General features: G+C 40.1%; 1 long non-coding RNA gene across 1 annotated transcript in view; it reads right to left on the bottom strand.

Annotated features, from left to right (window-relative positions):
* LOC116596825 overlaps positions 1-16,654 on the bottom strand; it is a 243,962-nt gene that overhangs the window by 30,091 nt on the left and 197,217 nt on the right. Inside the window, exon 6 of the long non-coding RNA XR_004288327.1 lies at positions 4,884-5,054. This is a non-coding gene — a long non-coding RNA (uncharacterized LOC116596825). The remainder of the gene's footprint in view (positions 1-4,883; positions 5,055-16,654) is intronic.

Genomic DNA, 16,654 nt, shown 5'->3' with positions numbered 1-16,654 from the left:
TGTGCACTAGAGAAGAATGTGTATTCTGTTGCTTTGGGATGAAATGTTCTGAATATATCTGTGATTTCCATCTGGTCCAGTGTGTCATTTAAGGTCTTTATTTCCTTGTTGATCTTTTGCTTGGATGATCTATTTCAGTGAGGGGAGTGTTAAGTCGCCTACTATTATTGTATTATTGTTGATGTGTTTCTTTGATTTTGTTAATAATTGGTTTATGTAGTTGGCTGCTCCCATGTTAGGGGCATAGATATTTAAAATTGTTAGATCTTCTTGTTGGACCGACCCTTTGAGTATGATATAGTGTCCTTCCTCATCTCTTACTATAGTCTTTGGCTTAAAATCTACTCGATCTGATATAAGGTTTGCCACCCCTGCTTTCTTCTGATGTCCATTAGCATGGTAAATTCTTTTCCACCCCCTCACTTTAAATCTGGAGGTGTCTTCGGGTCTAAAATGAGTTCCTTGTAGGCAACATATAGATGGGTTTTGTTTATTTATCCATTCTGATACACTGTGTCTTTTGATTGTGGCATTTAGCCCATTGACATTCAGGGTAGCTATTGAGAGATATGAATTTAGTGCCATTGTATTGCCTGTAAGGTGACTGTTACTGTGTATTGTCTCTGTTCCTTTCTGATCTACTACTTTTAGGCTCTCTCTTTGCTTAGAGGACCCCTTTCAATATTTCCTGTAGAAATGATTTGGTGTTTGCAAATTCTTTCAGTTTTTGTTTGTCCTGGAAGTTTTTTTATCTCTCCTTTTATTTTCAATGATAGCCTAGCTGGATATAGTATTCTTGGCTGCATGTTTTTCTCATTTACTGCTCTGAATATATCATGCCAGTTCTTTCTGGCCTGCCATGTCTCTGTGGATAAGTCTGCTGCCAATCTAATATTTTTACCATTGTATGTTACAGACTTCTTTTCCTGGGGTGCTTTCAGGGTTTTCTCTTTGTCACTAAGACTTATAAATTTTACTATTAGGTGACGGGGTGTGGACCTATTCTTATTGATTTTGAGGGGGGACGTCTACAGCCATACCACCCTGAACGTGCCCAATCTCATCTGATTTTGAGGGGGCTTTTCTGTGCCTCCTGGATTTTGTGGCTTGTTCCCTTTGTCATATTAGGGAAATTCTCTACAATAATTCACTCCAATATATCTTCTGCCCCACTCTCTCTTTCTTCTTCTGGAATCCTGATTATTCTAACATTGCATTTTCTTATGGTATCACTTATCTCTCAAATTCTCCCCTTATGGTCCAGTAGTTGTTTGTCTCTCCTTTGCTCAGCTTCTTTATTCTCCATCATTTGGTCTTCTATATCACTAATTTTCTCTTCTGCCTCTTTTATCCTAGCAGTAAGAGCCTCCATTTTTTATTGCATCTCATTAATATCTTTTTTTATTTCAGCTTTGTTAGATTTTAGTTTTTTTATTTCTCCAGAAAGGGCTTTTATTTCTCTAATATCTTCGATGCCTTTTTTGAGCCCAGCTAGTACCTTGAGTATTGTCATTCTGAACTCTAGATCTGACATATTACCAATGTCCATATTGAATAGGTCCCTAGCCTTTGGTACTGCCTCTTTTTCTTTCTTTCTTTTTTGGTGGTGAGTTTTTCCACCTTTTCATTTTATCCAGATAAGAATATATGAGTGAGAGAATAAAATACAAAATGTGTGACAAAGACCCCAGAAAAAATGTGCATTAAACAAATCAGAAGAGACCCCAAATCGTGGGGAAAAGAAAGGAGTAAAAACAAGTTCAAAAAAAAATTTTTTAAAGAAAAAGAAAATATATATATTTGACTGGTGAATAGAACACAGCCATCCACTTGATTTGGGGAGTATTTTGGTCTCTTAGAAGAAAGTACCTCCCAAAATTTTAAAGAAAGAAAGGGAAAAAAATAATACACACACACACACACACACACACACACACACACAAATGAGGATAAACCCAGTGAAGGGATAGAACATAACTGCAAAGAGAAATTTAAAAAAAAAAAAAAATTCTAAAAAAGGAGTTGATAAGATAAGTGGATCGGGAAAAAAAGAAAGGGAAAATGGAGAGAATTTGCTCGGGCTGGAGACTAGAACAAACCTTGTGCTAGATTTAGGGTATATTTTGATCTATTAGAATAAGTTGTATCCCAAAATTTTTTAGAAGAAAAAACCCTATGTGTATACAAAAGATAAAGTTAGATGCAATGAAGGATAAAATATGTCTATAATAATGAAGCTTCAAAAAAAAATTTTTTTTCAAAAAAAAATTTTAAGGAAGTTATTGTTAAGATAAACTAGTTAAAAAACCTTAAAAGAGGAAAGAGTAATAGTTTAAAAATTAGAATAAGAAAGAAATAAAATTTTAAAATTTAATTAACTTTGCAAGACTAAAGAATCATGGAGAGAAAGCCATGAATTCCATGCCTCACTTTCCCCTCCTCTGGAATTCCACTGTTCTCCTTGATCAGTGAGTTTGGTCTTAGCTGGATTTCTTGCAGATCTTCTGGGGGAGGGGCCTATTGTAGTGATTCTCAAGTGTCTTTGCGCAAGGTGAAATTGCACTGCCCTTGCTGGGGTCTGGCCTAAGTAATCTGTTCTGGTTCACTCTCAGGAGCTTTTGTTCCCTGAACATTTAACATAGAGCTCTGGAAGACGGGAATGAAAATGGCGGCCTCCCAATCTCCGGCTCAGAGGAGCCAAGAGCTTGGGGCCCCACTCCTCAGTGCACCCTCAGAGAAAAGCACTCAATCACTCCCATCTTCCTGGTCTCCAGCCATGCTCTGAGCTCACCCAGCCTGTGGCCAAGCATTTCTGTCTCCGGAACACAGCCCCATTTGAAGTCTCCAAACCCAGCAGATCCCTGCAGCTCTTCCAGGGGGGGTCTCCCCAGATCTGCCACTTGTGGGTTTCCTGTTCAAAGAATAGTGGCCTAACTGTGCCACAGATCACAGTAACCCTGAGCTGAGAGCTCACTCCTCTGCTCCATCTCTGTAGCCAGCTTCCCCATTCTAATACCTGCAACCTCTGCTACACTCAGACACCCACAATCCTTCTGTGACCCTGCAGGACCTGAGACCACGCTGTTCCCACGAGGGCTCCACCCCTGCTTAGCCTCTGGAGTAATGTCCCTCAGTGGAGCAGACTTCTAAAAGTTCTGATTTTGTGCTCTGTTGCTCCGCCACTTGCCAGGAGCTAGCCCCTCCCCCCTGTAATCTATCTTCCCGTCACTTCAGATACACTTCTCCACAGGTCCTACCTCTCAGAAACTAGACAATTTTCTGTTTCTAGACTTGCTGCTCTTCTTCTCTTCAATCTCCTGTTGGATTTGTAGGTGTTCAGAATGGTTTGATAACTATCTAGTTGCGCTCCTGCTACCTGATGTCATCTTGGCCTGCTACTCCTCTGCCATCTTGACTCTCACTCAACACCAAGGTTTTTTTTAATTGTTGTTTTCTAAATCTTGTCAACTTAATAGCTGAAAAATAACTACTTGCTTTTTAAATTTTTTTTGCCATTCATCATTAGTGAGTGGAAATCTTTTCCCCAACTGTCCACCAATAGGTCATTTGAATGTCTTTTCCCCAATTTGAAAGGCTATAGCCATAGATTTTTCAAGTTTCTTTGTAGCTGAGCTTTTAAACATCTAATTTTGAATTTGCTTTCAAAAACTTAATAGTTTTCATAAATACCATTTTGTATTTAATTTCAGATAAGCCTAATTTTAATAGCTCCACTAATAGTCTTTTAGTGGCTATGTCATAGTTTACTGAGTGATTTCCTTGATGCTGACTATTTTGATTATTTCTCTGTTGTCTTTTCATTCACACATACACAGCAGCAATGTTAATAACACCCTTGGCATGAAACTATGTCCATATGTAGGTTATTCAAGTGGGGAAATGACCAGAAATGAAAACGATGATGCTAAAATGTGAGCCATCACTTAGTGCTTGGCACAATTTACTTTCCAAAAGGCTTATATTAATTTACACTCTTGCATTGCTTCAAAACCTTGAGTGTTTTCTGTACTATCCTCAAAAAAGGTAAATTGATGTCTGTTCTTAATGCCCAAGAGAATTAGATAGTCTAAGAAACCTTCTGTAATAGAGGCACTACTCTGCTCAGTGTGACTGCTGGATGGTTTGTGTTTTCACAGTCTTTCTGGGTGTGGAATCCACCCATGTGCTGCTCACACTGGAATGCCCTGACACTGCATTTAACTGCATGGTATCTGGAAACCACCAGTCTCAGAACAGGATGTGTCCTCAGTGAGGTGTTGATTCTGAACACCTGTTCCCATGAAAAGTATTCTAAACAAGGATCACATCTTTCCAGCAGCCATGGTGGCTTTATACAAGGACAAGAACATGCCCTAGTACATCCAGTTCACAGGGTTGCATGTACAGACTGAAGGTTAGAGACACAAGGGAGCTTCTTCCAGATTATTCTTAAATCTGTGCTTGTGATTTCTTGCTGCATCCCCCACAGTGATCTCCACATGTTAAGGAATAGGAAGAGAAGGAAAAATTCAACTACACATTTCACAACAGAGCACACTCTTGCATGGACCATAGAGTCTGGGTCAGGGCAATGTCAGTCAAAGAGAAACAGCCTTTACCCAGAGACAGTGCTCTGGGAGAGAGTTGTCCACTGTCTTTTCTGCAAACTGAGTTGATGTTCCCTACATATATGCTAGAGAACATCTTTAGATTGAAAGAGCAGCATGCCTGAGTACTGTGCACAGCTTAATTGAAGGAATATTTCTGGAAGATTGCACCATATGCTTTACATTTGCATCCAGTCTATAAATATCCCAGTAACAACTTGGGTCCATGAATATTATATTCAGAACGCTTTGCTGGAAACATCTTTCACTACTCACAGTCATCTGTTTATCAGCGTGATTGCTCATTGCCTCCTGTTGTGCAGAATTATCTCTATGATGAGGGTCATGTCAGAAAGAAAAAAGTTGCCCTGAGATCCAGGAATGGTCAAGAAACCCATCTTCTGTGCTGTGTGCTCTTCTTCCACTGGCTCTCAGGCTGCTTCAGAACTGAAAATGACAGATGCCACTTCTTTACCAAAGGCCTGGGTAGAAAGACACAGAATCTTTAACAAACCCCAAAGAGTCTGCAAGAAAGTAAGAATTCTGTGCACTCGTGGAGCTAACCAAAGACGATAATGGGAGCTTTATATTTCTCAGCCTCACCACAAATCTATGCTGTTTGGATTATCTTTATTCCACCAATGGGAAACCCAAGGCTTATCAAGTCGGAGACACTTACCCTGGGACCAAGACAGGATTCTAACCTGGAGTTACTAACACCAAACCCCACTGTAACAAGCAGGACAAACAAACAAACAAACAAACCCACCAAAAGCATTCCATCTGCCCACTGAAAAATTAGAAATGCCTACTATTTGTTTTTTGAATGCTAAACACCCATCTTTACAAAATGATCTTGCATGCACACTGTTATTTTCTACTTAGCATTCTTCTGAAAGGTATTTAGGGAAGTTATTTGTGTCTTCATTTTCTAGACAAGGAAAGTGAGGCTCAGAGAGGATATATGACTTGATCAAAGTCACACAGCTAGTAGAGACCAGATTGAGGAGTAGAACTTCAATTGGCCAATTTCTATATTGGTGTCATTTCCACACACTTAGGGTATAAATGTTATTTGGGAAATGTCAAGAATCAAGCCATGAGCCAGAAGCATCAGAATGTGCCCAGGAGTCAAATCATTTTTCAGGTCCCATGCTCTGTAGGCAGAGTCCAGGTCAGAGCTGCTTCAGTGGTAGGCAGAAATTTGTGGCATTGAGTTACATCAGGAGCAGGCAGGCCTGGGAGGAGCCCTGCAGAGGCAACCCATCAAAAACTCTCTGGATTCCGGAAGAGGGGTCCAAGTAGAAGAAAAAAAAAAATGAGGCTCAAATAATCATTTATTTACCTAGCCCTGTAGTATTTCCTTTTCTGCCCAAACTCCAAGCTTCGGGAGGGCAGCACCCAGTGTGCTGCTTGCTACAGTCTTTGCTGAATATGTGAATGAGGGAAGAGCTGTCAGACAGAAATGCCACCCTGACAGGCTACTGGGCACTGTGTCTCACAGGTCTGCAGTGTCAGGGCTAAGGCATTAGCCATGCATGCAGGGCAAGGAAAGGGTGAAATAGAAGGCAATGAGACAAAGCAATGTCAACCCTAGGGATGTTAAGGTCAACACACACTGGGTCAGAAAGAATCTCAGCTGCTTTTGCAAAAGTAAATATAGCCAACAGAACCTGCCCACACTACCATTCCACACGTGAAGATCAACTTTATCGAACTGTGACCAATGGGGACAGGTCTCTACTCACATGACCTGACCTTCTCAGGGGACGTATTAATGAACAAGAAACTGGTAAATCTATTTCACATGGAATTAGTGCCATGAAGAAAATGGTGTTAGAAAAGGAGTGAGAAGTGCTCATGTTAGCTTTGTTGGAGGGGGCTTTTAAAGAAAGAGGATCCAAGAGCCAGCTTGCTCTGTTGAAAACATGAGGAGGTCCCATAAGACCAGAGCAGGGTGAATGAAGTGAGGAAATATGAGGTTGGGCTAGCCTCATAATAAGTACCAGCTATGTGGTAGATCTGAGGGTATATTCTGAAGGTGACAGGAAGCATAGAGGTGGGAATGGCATGACCTGAATTTTGCTTCCCTAAAACCATGCTGACCTCTCCTGAGACATAGGCCCAAGGAAGGCCCAATGGGTTCAAGCAGTGCACAACCCCCCCCCATCACTGAGCATCTTGGGACCTGGCTTACTGTCCTCCTAATCTCTTCCTGCCTTGTCTGACTGTTCTTAGCTGGGATCAGAGACCCCAACTCTTCTCATGTCCCAACCCAACCACGCCTCAGAGTCCAAAATGTCCCAGCTTAGCTAAAAAGGCAATACTGGGAAGCCAACTAGAAGCTAATTTACATCAGTAAAACTCAAGGAAAATGGATTGTCATGGATATAGGCAATGGATCAAAGAGAGAAAATATAGTCCCAGATGTATGGAGTTTTTCCTATGCCCCCCTCCTCTGCTGCATTTTGGTTGCAGTGTGCTGGCCAGTGGCTGGGAGCAGCCTTACTGATTAGCTCAGATGGTCACTTGAACTTCAGGTCAAGGATAGCCCACGCAAAATAAGGCTGAGAAGTCATGAATGTCTTGGAGATTTTAGGAGACAAAAACTGGAAAGTCATGGCTTCTAACTCAAGTACCAGACCCAAGTCCACTGCTTGCCTCCCAGACCTCAGCCTGTTCACCCACACTCCAGACATCAGTTTGCTACCTACCCATACCCCAGAATTGAACCTCTTCTAAATGGACATTTAGAAAACAGTGTGGTAATAACCAAAAGCCAGAGGTGAGTATAAACTATATGCCAATCTCTTCTATTACCCATCTTCAGGGAGTTATCAAGCTGGGTAATGTGCATTCATTTGTTCTATCTTCTGTGTGCTATCACTGCTCTAGTTACTAAAAATATTGAAGAAAACAAGCCAATCCTCTGCCCTTACTGGGTAAAATTCTAGTGGAAAACTGAAAATGTAGGATTATTTGCCATTGATCTTCTCCTGGTATTTCAGAATTTTGGCAAAAGCTTCAAGTGAAACCAGCAGATGATATTCCTATATTCCATAGCTAAGCATCAGATAGTGTTGGCCCTTATACTCTTGACCCACACTCACTTGTAATCGATGTGAGAGAATCTAGAGACACCATATGAGCAAAGGTTTCTTCAAAGATTATAGAAAAGGAGAATTTTGTGGCTTACTTCCTTTCCCAAATAAGACACCCCACCCCCTTCTCCCCGCCCAACCAAAGAACTATTTTTAGAGTTTGGAACTGTCAGGTATGGTGACTCTGCATCCTAGCTGGATAGGAGCTGAGTTTCAAGTCTTCTGGGTCCCATGCTGTCTTAGATGTCCCAATAATCCTTGGGAGAATATGACGGCTGTCCCTGGATTGCAGGGAAAGGCATGACTAGAACCACCTAAAGGCAGAAGGAAGGGTTGGACACTTTTGATGAGATCAAGTGAGACAAGAATATAGAAGTTTTCCTGGCACAGAGGCCATTGGCAAGGTTTATGAATGGTCTGGACTCCAGTCTTATTCTCTATAACCCAAGAGAGCTGCATCCTAAGGAAAGAAGAGTCCTGGGGGAGCAGGTTTCTGATTTATAGCATAGGAAGTACAGAGGACCCTGCCAGGAGTGTCCAAGGAACCCATTCTTAAGTGCCCCAAATGATGAAGGATGCTCTCCCTGTGACTGAAGATTTCAACAAGTAACCACCCAAAGAGTCAGCCAAGTCAAAGAGTCTTTTGGGTCTTTTCTGTTCCCATCCCTAAAGGAACTAGAATGGAAAGGGAATAAGGAAGAGGTGGAAGAAAATAATTAGACAAGTGGCCATACTCTCTGCACTGCTAAACTTCACCCTGCAGGTCAGCCTGTGGGAATAGGAAGTGAAGCTTCAAGTTCACTGTGTGATCACAATGTCAACTTAAACTAGCTAAATGTTTTCCCCCTTGAAAGTCCTAAAAACATTATAGAATGTGAGATGATAGTGAATGGTGAGGAGGAAAAAGGGATGTGTCTGGGGGCCAAGAGAAGAGAATGAAACCCTTCCCTAGTTTTAATCCAACAACTATACACAGTTGAATAAACCAGTGTTGCAGAAAAAAATAATGTGAGGGATATGAAGTAATTGAGATGACAGGATGTCAGGCAGTGCCTGACAATAATGGCTAGGTGCCTAGGAGACAACATAAAATAAGATAAGGAGAGTAGTTTCACCAAGAGAGGGGCCCTCTGTAGACCTGAATGAGGAATGCTCTATCAGGGGACGTAGGGAAGAGTTCCCTGTGATGAGCATCTCTTGAGTCCACACCCTCTCCATTCCTCCTGCACCACTCTTTATCACCAACCAGGACCTCCTAGTGGTCTTCCTGGTTCCCATCTTGCAATCCAGTCCCCATAATGATGTGATCCTTCAGAACCACAATCTGAGCAGGCCATCCCTCTACTTGAACTCTTCAGAAGTTTCTGTTCAATCTTAGACTAAAATCTCTAAATCACTAGGAAGATTTAAGTAGACCCTGAATTCTCTGGCCTGGACTGATCTCTCTGACTTCCCTCTTACTTCTCTCTCAGTCATTCTGTGCCCCAATCTTCCTAAATGTCTTTCAGCTACTTGAAAGACCCAAGCGGTCTCTTACCTTCTGGCCTTTACACAACTTTACTCTATGCATAACATATTTTTTCCTTTTTTTTTAAACCACCTTATTTTTTTGTTCCACTTTGTTTTCTTTTTATTATGTTAAATTTTATTTTTTATTTATTTTTTAAATTATTATTTTTATTATGCTATGTTAGTAACCATACAGTACATCATTAGTTTTTGAGGTAGTGTTTCAAGATTCATTTTTTACATATAATACCCAGTGCTCCATGCAATACATGCCCTCCTTAATACCCATCACTGGGCCAAACCATCCTCCACCTCCTTCTCCATAAAACCCTCAATTTATTTCTCAGAGTCACAGTCATAGTCTCTCATGGTTCATCTCCCCCTCCAATTCCCTCCCTTCATCTTTCCCTTCCTTCTCTTAATGTCCTCCATGCTACTCCTTATGTTCCACAAGTAAGTGAAACCATATGATAACTGACTTTCTCTGCTTGACTTATTTCACTCAGCACAATCTCCTCCAGTCCCATCCATGTTGAGCAAAAGCTGGGCATTCATCCTTTCTGATGGCTGAGTAATATTCCATTATGTATATGGACCACATCTTCTTTATCCATTCATCTGTTGAAGGACACCTCAGTTCCTTCCACAGCTTGGCTATTGTGGACATTGCTGCTATGGACACTGGGGAGCATGTGGCCCTTCTTTTCACTACATCTGTATCTTTGGGGTAAATACCGAGTAGTGCAACTGCCAGGTCATAGGATAGCTCTATTTTTAATTTTTTGAGAAACTTCCACGCTGTTTTCCAAAGTGGCTGCACCAACTTGCATTCCCACTGACAGTGTAAGAGGTTTCCCTTTCTCCACATCCTCTCCAACATTTGCTGTTTCTTCCTTTTTCAATTTTTGCCATTCTAACTGGTGTAAGGCAGTATCTCAAGGTGGTTTTGATTTGAATTTCCCTGATGGCTCATGATGATGAACATTTTTTCATGTGCCTGTTAACCATTTGTATGTCTTCTCTGGAGAAGTGTCTGTTCATTTCTTCTGCCCATTTTTTGACTTGACTATTTGATTTTGGGGTGTTGAGTTTGACAAGTTCTTTCTAGGTCTTTGTCTGCAGTGGCATTTGCAAATATCTTTTCCCATTCCATGGGTTGCCTCTTTGTTTTTTTTTTTTTTTTTTTTTTTTTTTACTGTTTCCTTTGATGTGCAGAAGATTTTGATCTTGATAAAAACCCAAAAGTTCATTTTCACTTTTGTTTCCTTTGCCTTTGGAGACATGTCTCGAAAGGAATTGTTGTGGCCAATGTTGAAGAGGTTACTGCCTATATTCTCCCCTAGGATTTTGATGGATTACTGTCTCACACTGAGGTCTTTCATCCATTTTGTTTATCTTTGTGTATGGTGTAAGACAATGGTCAAGTTTCATTCTTCTATATATAGATGTCCAATATTCCCAGTACAATTTATTGAAGCGACTTTTTTCCACTGGATATTTCATCCTGCTTTGTCAATGATTATTTGACCATAGAGCTGCAGGTCCATATCTGGGCTCTCCAATCTGTTCCATTGGTCTATGTGTCTGTTTTTGTGCCAGTACCATGCTGTCTTGGTGATCACAGGTATGTACTAAAGCTTGAAATCAGGCAACGTGATGCCCCCAGTTTTGTTTTTCTTTTTCAACATATCCTTGGCATGCGGGGTCCTTTCTGGTTCCATACAAATATTAGGATTGTTTGTTCCTGCACTTTGAAAAATTTGTTCCTGCACTTCGATCAGGATGGCATTCAAAGTATAGATTGCTCTGAGCAGCATATACATTTTAACAATGTTTATTGTTCTGATCCATGAGCATGGAATGTTAACCCATCTTTTTGTGTCTTCTTCGATTTCTTTCATGAGTGTTCTGTAGTTACTAGGGTATATATCCTTTAGCTCTTTGGTTAGGTTTATGCCAAGGTACCTTATGGGTTTTGGTGCTATTGTTAATGTAATTTTGGTGCTATTGTTAATGTAATTCTTTGATATCTGTTTCTATAGTTTCATTGTTAGTATATAAGAAAGCAACTGATTTCTGCGCATTGATTTTGTATCCTGCCACATTACTGGATTACTGTATGAGTTCTAGTAATTTAGGGATGGAGTCCTTTTGGTTTTCCACATAAACGGTCATGTCATCTGCAAAGAGAGAGTTCAGCTTCTTCTTTGCCAATCTGAATACCTTTTATTTCTTTTTGTTGTCTGACTGCTGTTGCTAGGAATTCTAGTACTATGTTGAACAAGAGTGGCAAGAGGAGGCATCCTTGTCATGTTCCTGCTTTCAAAGGGAACTCTGCCCAAACAGGATTACCTGAGTAACAGTGCAACAGGTCCCTCCTCCAGAAGACAGGCTGAAAGAATAAGAGGTCGAAAACTCTAAGGTCCATATAGGGACCTATAGGATGTTTATAAAACAGGTGCATCTTGCTTGTTAGACATTCTAACATCTCAAGCTGATTTCATGGGTATTCAGAATGGTCTGGTAGATATCCAGCTCAATTCAGGGGACCAGAAATAGGGTCCCCTATTCCTCCACCATCTTGGCTCCCACCTATAAGTAAAATTTTAAAAGAAATATTTTTCCACCCTCTTCACAAAGTCAGGCCTTTCTCATCCTTCAAAATATCAGTATATCAAAAACATCTTCCTGGGTCTCTGGACAAAGTTTTTTGTTCCTATGCCAGCATGCAAACTGTTCTTACTCCTTACTGCAATTGTGAAAATGTCTAGTACCTGAATACTAGAAGCAATGTCTATATGGTCACCAGTGAATCCTCTGGTGACCAATATATGGCAGATAATGAACATTTGACATACAAATAACTGAATGAATAAATGGGTGAAACTATTTCAGGAAGGAACTCACCCAGGTGAATGCACAGAAGAAAGACAATTTTAACCTAGTCAGCAGAACAACCTCCCCTTTCATTTGGCTAACACAGTCAGTGATGACCAGGGCCTTCCTTGAGGTCTCTGAGCTCTGCCTCAGCATGCCATGGAAAGTGAATGTTATCCCACACTTCTCCTTATAAAGGCCTAAAGCAGAGGGTTAGTGGTAGAGGCATGCTTGTAGCTTTGCCCTGGACCACAATGATGAGTGGTGAGGTTGCTAAGCTACCTACACCTTAAGGTGAAAGTGCGAAGACTGATGCTTTCACTGAAGTGGACTGCTTTTGCAACATTTATGCTTGTTTGAAGACTATTTTTGAGAGTGAGAGGGCGTAATTATCTTTAGTCATGTAATGAACCCATAAGAAATTAAGGGTATGCAAAGATACAAGTGAATCTTAAATACATTTTACTAACTGAAAGAAGCTAATCTAAAAATGATACATTCTGTGTGGTTCTGTTTATATAACATTCTGGAAAAGATAAAACTAATAGACAGTAAACAGATAAGTGTTTGCCAGGAGTTCATCAAGGTGGGGCAGTGGGTAAGTAGGCAAAGTGCAGAGGATTTTTCATGGCAATGAAACTATTCTGTATAATCTAATGGTAGCTACATGACACTGTGCATTCATCCAAACCCAGAGAACTTTAAACATGGAGAGTAAACCATAATCACTGCAAATTTGTAAAAAAAAAAAAAAAAAAAAAATCATTTAGGAGGTCAGGACACAGGATGGAATGCAGACCCTGACAAAAGAATCCAATTGTAATACAAATATACAAAACTACCTCATGAAAGTTGTTTCTCCTGCATGATGAGAAAGTGCTGCTCTAAGTTAATTATGGAAATGAGTGGAGTTTGTAAGATTAAGGGTAATGAAATGTACATATGGACCATACTCTAACTAATGCAGTTGTTTTATTAAAAATTAAGTAAATGAAAAAAAAATTAAGTAAATGGATAGCAGATGGCTGGAGACAGGTTTCTCACTTTTAGAATGGGAGGTTACTAAGAAGGAAGGGGAGACAGCTAGAACGATCCATATGATATCAATATGAACTCATGTTTAGCTTAATATAGATACAGATAGATAACATATATAAAAATATAGACATATGCATATATACAGGAGTTAGGATACACATGTGTATTTCCTTGCACCGTCAGCTGAGAAAGCCTAGAAGCAATGATATCCCAGTAACAGTAGCACACATAGCACCTGGATCTTGGTTTCTAATATTTTCCTCCAATAAAAGGAACCAGGGATCCCTGAAGAAATGACGATTCTAGAACTAGGGCAGAAAACATACAAGATAAGCCTGGAGCCACCATGCCTGGATGGCTCAGTCAGTTAAGCGTATGCCTTCTGCTCAGATCATGATCCCAAGATCCTGGCATCAAGTCCCAGATCAGGCACCCAACTCAACAGGGAGTCTGCTTCTCCCTCTCCCTCTGTCCCCCCACCCATTTGTGCTCTCTCTCTCATGTGCACTCACTCTCTCTAAAATAAATAAATAAAATGTTTTAAAAAACACACACAAGATAAGCCTGGAGAATCTTATAGTGCCAGAAAGCAACAAAATGTTAAAATACACACACATAAGTACACGCACAATGATGGGCTATGTCAAAGGGACACTAGAGCCCATTGAAAGAGCTCCTAATGGCTAAAGTTGGAAAATTTTGAGCAAATAAGTAAATAAATATTGGATTATAACCCAAAATATAACATAAATATCCATGTCTATACTAATACAAGTCAATAAATAAATACACAAACATAAGAATTACAAATAATTTGTGTGATTACTCCACCCTTAAGGGTACGTAACATAATCTCCATTCCTTAAGTATGAGCTGTGCATAGAGACTTCTTTGCAAAAAGTAAAAAAGAAGGGAGGAAAAAACAAGAGTCACCTTACACAGAAGAAACCTTACAAACACGATCCCAGCCCAGTGATCGAGGTTAACCTTAACAGTGATATATTATGTTGACAGTATCTACTCTTGATGTGATGTGGTAAGACTGGCACTTTAGCTCTGTGGTCTTCCTCCTCAAAACCCACAACTCCAGTCTAATCATGATAAAAACATCAGACACATTCCAACTGAGGGATATTATATAAAATGTCTTGCCACTATGCCTCAACACTGTCAAGTTCATACAGAAAAAGTATGAGAAACTGTCACAGTGGAGAGGAGCCTAAGGAGACTCAATGACTAAATGTAATGTGAGATCCTGGAAAAGAAAAGGGATGATAAGGAAAAACCAAGAACTGAAGTGACACATGAACTTCAATTAATATTAATGTAATGACAGTGGTTCATAAATTGTGACAAATGTACCATATTAAGTAAGTTCTTACTTAAAAACTGGGTGTGGTATATATGGTATATATGGTATCTCTACTATCTTTGTGACTTTTTCATAAATCTGAAACCATTGTAAGTATACATAATTCATTTCAAAAAAAAGAAGGACCAAGATCTCTACCTCTCCCCAAAAAAGCAAGCAGTTCACTTTTCCCTCAATTATTTTTCAGTATTAAGACAGCCAAAGGGCACCTGGGTGGCATAGTTAGTTGGGTGCCTGACTCTTGGCTTTAGCTCAGGGTTGTGAGATTGAGCCCTGTGTCAGGTTCAGCGTTGAGTCTGCTGAAGATTCTCTCTCCCTCTCCCTCTGCACCTCCCATTCATTCTCTCTCCTTCTCTCTCTCTCTCTTTCAAATAAATAATCTTTGGAAAAATAAAAAATAATAAAAAAATAAAACAACCAAGACAAGATGAAGGACAGAACTGCTAAGGCGGTCATGGGTTCTTATCTGTGAAATGAGATTTCCTGGGGCCAAGAACCTATTGTCCAGACTTCTTCCACACCAGTCAGTGCTGCATCTGTCCACCATAAAAGACTTACTTTCCCTTTGGCTTAAAGTCAAGTCTGCAATTACAATGCTTCTAATACACAAGCCTCAAACAGCCAATGAAGATCATGGGAGACAGAATGAGGAAGGAAAGTTCTGACCTGAGTCTCTGGGATTCCATAGGATGGTGATACGATCTTTAAGGAGCCACCTAACTTCTTTGAGAGTATAAGAACTACATTGCTGTGTAGTTGTGACAATGAACTAAAAGAACAAGCATTAAAGTAGCCAGCACATCATAGATGCTGAACCCTGTCATTATCAGTAATGAACTCATAACTCATGCTAAGTGGCCAGACCACACACCACTGGGGCCACACAGAGCAGTCATAAAATAGAGATTATCAGGCCAAACATGGATGGTCTTCATGCAGCATGGCCAATATCATAATGAAGAGAAATTTTTACCCTGTATCGTTCTCTATATGCGGTCAGATGGGAAGGGATTAGCTTTGGGCGTCATGTAACAGTGGAGAAGTGACCTTGTTAAATAGGAGTTTGGGGCTAGTATTAGTTTATTCTAGTTCCCACCTTGTAGTAGCCAGTGCTTTCAGTAGAAACAGAACTGATAGGAGACAGAAAGATAGACAAAAAGATTAAGATTTCAAGGAACTGTCTCACAGAATTGTAAATTGACAAGTTCAAAATCTGATAGGGTGGGAAAGGAGCCTGGATACCCAGTGAAGAGTTGGTGTTGAAGTTCAATTTCAAAGGCAGTTTGCTGGAAGAATTCCTTTTTACTCAAAGATCAGTTTTGTTTTGTTTTATTTTCTCTTAATGCCTTCAACTGATTGGTATGGCCCAACCACATTATGGACAGTAATCAGCTTCACTCAAAGTCTACTGATTTAAATGTTAATCTCATCAAAAAACACCCTTCCATATGGGTGAGTGCTGTGAAATATGTAAGCCTGATGATTCACAGACCTGTACTCCTGGAGCAAATAATACATTATATGTTAATAAAAATAATTTTTTAAAAAAATACCTTTCCAGGGAACATCTAGACATAGTAGAGCAAATATCTGGCACTCCAGCCCAGCAAGGTTAACAAATAAAACAAATCTCCACACATTGGCTGAGCCAGCTCTTCTAAGCATCCAGAAGATGACCCACCTGGCCTCCAGATGTCTCTCTCCTCAGGGTAGCTTAGTTTATTTCCTGGGTATGCAACAATAATCATAATGATAATAATAACAATAAAGTTTAAAATAAAAGTTGTGAAATAAGAGTCTGAATTATTAGAGATATCACCACTGGGTTCCAAAGAAAGTCGCTTATAACTGAATGTAGAAGATCCCAGGTCCATGAGGATAGTGGCAGAGGCTGGGAAGAGTCTGGGTCTCTGCCTGCCAGCCCAGAGCAGATCAATGGCCTGCCTGCCCAAGATAAATCTGAGCAAGAAGTAAGCTTCCATTAGATTTCACCTCTCAGATTTCAAGGCGTATCTACTTTAATAATACAAAATATCTAGGTAGGCAGTAAGAAAGTGCCAGATGCACAGAAGGAGAACATTTGTAAAAAGTTAAGAGAGGAGCCTTGAGATTCCCAGGGGGAAAAAAAAAAGTAAAGCTTAAATTCACTC

This window comes from Mustela erminea, chromosome 8, assembly GCF_009829155.1.
Source record: "Mustela erminea isolate mMusErm1 chromosome 8, mMusErm1.Pri, whole genome shotgun sequence".
Taxonomy (NCBI): domain Eukaryota; kingdom Metazoa; phylum Chordata; class Mammalia; order Carnivora; family Mustelidae; genus Mustela; species Mustela erminea.
Note: the sequence above shows the minus strand (reverse complement) of the source record. Positions and strands in the feature narration are given on the sequence as shown.